The 6,642-nt window shown below is 39.1% G+C and overlaps 1 long non-coding RNA gene across 1 annotated transcript; it reads right to left on the minus strand.

Annotated features, from left to right (window-relative positions):
* Positions 1-3,806: 3,806 nt before the first annotated feature.
* On the minus strand, positions 3,807-6,022 carry LOC136256041 (uncharacterized). The gene is made up of 4 exons (XR_010701294.1): positions 5,615-6,022; positions 5,450-5,565; positions 4,232-4,285; positions 3,807-4,178 (listed from the first exon to the last, which is right to left on the minus strand). It is a non-coding gene; the product is annotated as an uncharacterized lncRNA (long non-coding RNA).
* Positions 6,023-6,642: the final 620 nt, after the last annotated feature.

Genomic DNA, 6,642 nt, shown 5'->3' on the forward strand with positions numbered 1-6,642 from the left:
ACTCTAATGGAACAGTCATGTATTCAAATAAGTATTTAGGTGCATTTTTGAATAAAATTTCAACCTTGGTACATGGTACATCAAAATGAATTTCAGAAGGCTAATTTTCAAAGCTTTTATGGGGAGTCATGCTCCCAGACCCTCTTGATAGTGCATGCTTTAGATGATGATAAGTGTATACTTATCACACTGCAAACTGTATGGACCAGCTACCATTCTAGCTTGTAAATCCCTTATGCACCTTATTTCTGCTATATCCCTTGCAGCCATGCATGTCACACATACTATGCAATGGCCTCAATGAAAGGTATGATTTTGCTTAATTAAAAATAAGACATGCATGCATGTATATAGAGCTAATTTGCAGGTGGAAAACAAACTTGTGCATTGCTAAGAACTCCTATCATCCAGTCAAGAAATTGGGTCACATATAAGTGATGCAAAGAATGACATCACATGTTCATGTTCTGGAGTAACAACCAGCAAGGATGACTATCACTATATATTTGCCATTTCTGCAAACAACCATTCCAGCAGTTAAATTAATTACGATCCAGATTGGAGCTAATTGTGTGCTTTTAACCTACATTATACACTTGCCACAGCTATATCTATATAGTGTACATGTCATGCCTTTCTTTGGTTCATTTTAAAAATCTGTAATATCTTCTAGCTAATTACTAGCTGTATAGCTATATCACAGTGAGTGCATGTAGCTAGTTGTTTATTTCATACAAAACTACCTTTTGTTTAACGTGTTGCAAAGCATGTGTGACATGCATGGCTGTAAGAGCAGATAGCAAAAGTTAATTAGGTGCACGAAGGGCTTAAGTAGCATGGCTGGTTGAGAGTGAGAAGCATTCTTACCATGCAAAGCATGTTCTATCAAGGGAGTCTGGGGAAATACCCCCATGCAACAGGAAAGTTGAAGAGTAGTCTTCTGAAATTGATTTTGGTAACAAAGGTGACTGAATTTTACTAAAACCTGAATCTAAATGTTTGTTTGGACACATGACTGCTCTATTAGAGTATATCTTGATAATTGGAAGTGGAGGGGTGGAAGGACTTAGACCCTCCCCTTTGTGCTACACCCATGCATTTCAATGCTAAAAGTTCTTCGGAACAGTCCATAAGTCATTTTGTGGAGTCCCACAGTAGCATACTGATCGCTAAAATGGTAAAATTTTACGACTCCTTGGAAATCCAATTAGATTTTGTACCACACTTTTCATTTTCGTGGCTAATTATACCTAAAAGGTAGCTTTGAAGTGATAAAACAGCGTGAAATGAAATTCTGCTCTGTCCGATTACAGAGGTCGCGACACACCCGAATATTAATGGTTGTAGCTCCGCTTACGAGTGGAGGAATGAAACAAACTATGGCTGCTTAGAAAGTACATGTATTCCCCTAACAGTCAGTGGTGGTTGTGAGGAATTTCATCTTTTAGTGGAGGATTGCTGGGCGGTGTCCGATAAAAGAGGTAAACTTCCCATATTAGAGGTTTTCGGACAGTCACTTTAATCGGCTGTAGCAAAGCAACCACAAAACCTTTCCAGCCCAAATTTTGGTACATTGCTAGGCTAAGTGTGAAGTTTATCCGTGGAAAAATTCAGAAGATTCGGCCTGGTAGTTTCTGAGAAAAAGTGTCCGATTATAGATGGTGTCCGACAATAGATCGCTTACTCTATCTACGCGTGATGCTCTGCTATGGTGGTCACTATATGCTCGCTAGTGGCGTAGTGGTCACTACGCTCTGCGAGGGTCAGCTGCTGGCTACGCCAGACCCTCGCAGAGTGCAGTCTCAGTCGTGCCTAGACGCTTTTCCCCTATAGCCTTGTTAGGCGCAATCTGTGAATTTGCGCAGTTTATAAATTGCGGGTTTTACTCTTTTCACCACCTTTCATAACCCTTACTAGTGATTCCGGGAGAATTTTAAAATTGGTGGAAACAATTTCTATTCAGCACAGGCTTGTGCAGTGCTCCCCAAGGATCTCACAAACACTTAGTTTTTAAAAATCCATCAATGGATGATGGAGTTATAAGCAATTTTATCCTTTAAAAATGGTACAATTTTCTCTGCTTCTTTCCATTGAAAAAGTCCCCAAAAATGGCACAATTGAACAACTGTTTATAACTCGGGTTTGCAAAAACATTTTCAACTTCTGTTTCCTGATACAAATACCTCAGTACATGGACTATAGTGCAACCATCATCATAAGACCCTCTCAGTAAAGGTCACCTCTGTAGAAGGCCACCTAACAAGTGCATGAACTTAGCATATTACAAATGGCATAACAACTTGCACTTGGTCTGAATGCAAACGCTCTGTACTAGTCACCTTCACCCAAAATACAATGTGCATGCAAAACAAGGACTTGTACTGTTCATTTATAGCTGCTTATACAATTATTTTTACTGTTACTTTTTAGCTCCTTGATAGGTACTAAAGTGATGTACCAGACAACTTGGTTATTTATGTTGCAAATTTGCTGGCTTTTTGCATACTAATAATGAAAACTACATGGGCAAAAATGTTGCACTTGGTGTAACTAACATTTGCTGGGTTGTTTCTTGCAAAGACAACATTACATTGTGGTAAATATATTGAAAAACAATCTTAGAATTGGCATAAAACACCACACAAACACATTTATAATGGGAAACTAACAGCACCATCGTATTCCTCATCCCTAGAAACCCTAGAAATGATCTAATTGTTTGATCAAACGCTCGTACGGCAGCAAATTGATTGTGCCATCTTCCCAATGGAGGATTCACGGAGAAAATTTTATGCAAAATTTACGGAATTCCGGAATCGCTACCCTTACATAATATTAAGCTCAAAAGCATCCAGACTTCCTACTGTAGTTGTTGCTCTCTCTCTTCAACTTTAGAGCACGCATCTAGTAGTTTCCGCGAGTAGTCGACTTTAGGGGATGCGTCCAGTAGTTTCCGCGAATAGTAGACTTTAGGGGAAGCGTCCAGTAGTTGCCACGAGTAGTAGACTTTAGGGGAAGCATCTAGTAGTGTTAGCGTTAGGGTTAGGGTTAGAGTTCAGCTTTGGTTTCTTCTTCACCTTTAGGGTTAGGTTCTTCTTACTATATACAGCTTATTTCATTAGTCACATTTATAAGATACAAAAGAAGGGAATCAAGGGAGTTAGCAGCAGTAGCATAATCGGTAGCACATTGGACCATCACACTGGGATCCTGGGTTCGATCCCCCTTCAAGACTGCACTTTTTCTTTCACCTTTTTGGTTCACCTTTTTTTGTCTAAGTTCTGTAGGGTTATGAAATAGGGTGAAAAGAGTGATACCTTATAAATTGCGCTGCACATTTTGTGAACTCATAAAATGCGCAACAATTTATAAATTGTTGCGCAGTTTGTGAACTACTGTAAGAGCTGCGCATTTTATGAACTGGATTCTGGCTTGTCCATTCAGCGTACCACCTTCTTGACTGATTCAAGTGCGTATCATAGCTGCTTTCAGGGAGGATAGCAGGCTTCTTTTACCACCTTAACTTGATATGTTTGCTACTAGCATGGATAAAGATGCATTCTATAGCTATATTGCAGACTATTTCTCCCTCCAAGGTTCCTTGCGTACTCTGCAGCTTGCCTGGATAAGGTGCATACTGTCCTTCTCTCTGTGTTGCTTTCTGCATACTATAGCATTTGTGGTAGCTATATAGCAGGCTCATCGATCAGCTGATATTGATGGGCAGTCCAGCCTGCATGTTTTACTTTTTCAAGCAGTTGTCCAGCACATACAAACACTGCACCAGTAATGAAATGTATATCAGCACACTGATAAGGTTTAATGCATTGCAACTCGTGTCCAACATTGTATCTTTAATGTCCAGCTTAAATGGTACGCGTACTTATAGTTTCACTCTTACATTATCCCATGCATGTAGATGAAACACAACACGTAGTTACATAATGCCACCTCTGTGTGATACAGTTATTAGTGCAAACATATAATCAGGTATGCTGTGTTACATATAGTTAAGTATACTCCAATACATGAGTGAGTTACAGCGGCACAGCTCCATTTGATGAACAGCAAGACAAGAAAAGTTGTATCCATTTTCATCTTGCCTGGCTGTAACCACATGTCTTCTTAAACACGGTTCATGGTACTGGAACCCCTGATGAGCAACTATTGTACCTGACCTATGGAATTCACAAACGTGAATACACAATTTGTTTGCATAACTAGACCTCACCATGTCAGTCCAAACTAATCATTCCACAAGAATGGCAATAGTCATCCAATGATTCTAAATAAACAAATAATTATTATCTGTTAATGCATGTGATGCATCATCATAACTCATCAGTATATACAACAGACTATGAAAAGAAATTCACTGATTTACCAAGAAATCCAACTATTCACCAAGAAGGTTATTTACGTACATGTTTACTTAATGCACAAATGAGTACACATAATGTGATGATGTATATTGAAATGTTTGCTGAAGTAATTAATAGGTGCATAATTATAACAATTTTTGTGGCATAGTCTAATGTATTTCAATACATTTCATTTTAAACAAAGGATTATGTAAGCTATATGGTTGAGTTTCACTCAGTGGGTAGCCTGCACAGAGTATCAAATAGTTAACTGAAACAGGTGATGTATTCATCTGAACGTGCCCCCAACAATAATATTAAGCTATTACACTTTGCTTTGAGCCATGTTCAGCCAATTACACAGCATTGCATGGGAAGCTCCTCTGCAACCATTCCAGTCACTACATGCAGTAACAGAAAATACAGATAACTTCTGTTACACATGTAGGGAAGCCATTATGTGGTGCTAGCTACCACAAGTCAACATCTTACGCTGTCAGCAAAGATACATAAAGGAAGACTCAAGTAGGTCCATGATGTTCACATTATAAGTACTGCGGTATGCCAAATTAAAGTACCAAGCAACGTTGAAGAAATCAAGCCTGTAGCAGGGGGTCTGTTCCAGGTAGTTGTAAACTAAGTACCATGTGAAAAATACACACATGGTCTTACTAGGGGGTATGGAGGAATGCCCCTCCAGATTTCTTCTGAGTGGATCACTTACTGATTGCTCCATTAGAACAAATGACTGTCTATTAGAGTGTCAATCTTTTCTAAACTAATATATCAGAAAATTCAGTGATAGATGCATGGGCTCCATAAATTAATAGGTGGTTGCTATGCCTATGGGGATCACAAAGGTTTGGTCTTTTGCAAAAATATCAGCTAAAATCCAGCCTGACTTGTACTTCACAACAGCTTGGCATGATTACAAACTTGGGAACCAGACTAGTTGTTCAGTATAGAATATTGGTATATAATTTACCACCCATCTCCACAATGTCCAGGTCTTATGACTAGTGGCTATAAATTTTTGTGATGCTTGAGAATATTATATATAGCATACACAATTCACTATACTTCCATACCTCTGTAAGTATTTTCTTGTAGTCTACATGTTTATTTTCAGTTGAATGTACACGCTCTACTATGTCATAAAATTTCTCAACTGTTGCAACTACTGAAACGATTTGTCATTCTCATTCTGTAAGTACAGAATTTTGTGAACAAACAAAACCAGTTTAGTTTCTTACCCTTTGTTTCAGTTAGCAGGCAAATATAGAACATCTTCCAACTTCAGTTCTGGATAGTTTAACAAAAAAACTTTTTTGTTTCAGTAATGAAAGGTCTATTAGAAATATCACTTCTTTCCACTCTATTCAAAACGTCTGTTTATCTTCTGCACCTTCTCCTCCGTTACTGTTGTGGTGTGATTGTGGTCAAGATATCTTCCGCCTCTACAGAACCTTTCAAATAGGTCTCTGTGACCCTCTTTCGACGTATCTCCGAGTTTAACCTAATAGTGAAACTCACACCGTTCATACACTGCCATGAGGAAATCTCGTGATCCAACACTTGGAACGACAATACGGGTTATGATACAACTGTACTGTGTTGCATCTCGCCTTGCCATATGTCAGTACGACACGAGGTACGACACCTGCGCAATTTATAAATTGTTGCGCATTTTATGAATTCACAAAATGCGCAGCGCAATTTATAAACTGCGCAAATTCACAGATTGCGCCTAACAGCCTATTTTGTTTGGGCAGTGACGCCGTGATTCCTGTAGCTCTGAATCCCTTGATTTGGGTATCTAAGGTAGGGTCCGCAATGAAAAAATCGATAATAATCACGAAATCACTCCCCTACTATTTCAACCTGTAGGGCATATCAAAGTATTTTTCTACGTACCAATAAAACTTATTTGTGACCCAGTCTGACAAAACCGGGCTTATCGCCTATTTAAAAGTATCGAGAAATGCCGGTTTTAAGTATTTAGTGTGTTGTAGCTCGCCAATGGTTGAAGCTATGAGTACCAAATTTCACACGTTTTACAACAATTCCTTACCTTCCAGAGCATCCACTGTGCAAGTAGCCAACAACTAAGTTTCCCGCCATTTTAGATAGTTTTTAAACCGAGGTTGACTGTATCAGGCGAGCTGCAAATTGGGTGGGAGGCGGGGGCCTGGAAGGCAGGCAAGATGGTGTTCAAAAATTGAACAGGAAGGCCAAGGGATGAATTAGGCCAAGTTTTGAGCCACTGAAGTCTCAAAACTGG

The sequence above is a fragment of the Dysidea avara genome, chromosome 5, assembly GCF_963678975.1.
Source record: "Dysidea avara chromosome 5, odDysAvar1.4, whole genome shotgun sequence".
Taxonomy (NCBI): domain Eukaryota; kingdom Metazoa; phylum Porifera; class Demospongiae; order Dictyoceratida; family Dysideidae; genus Dysidea; species Dysidea avara.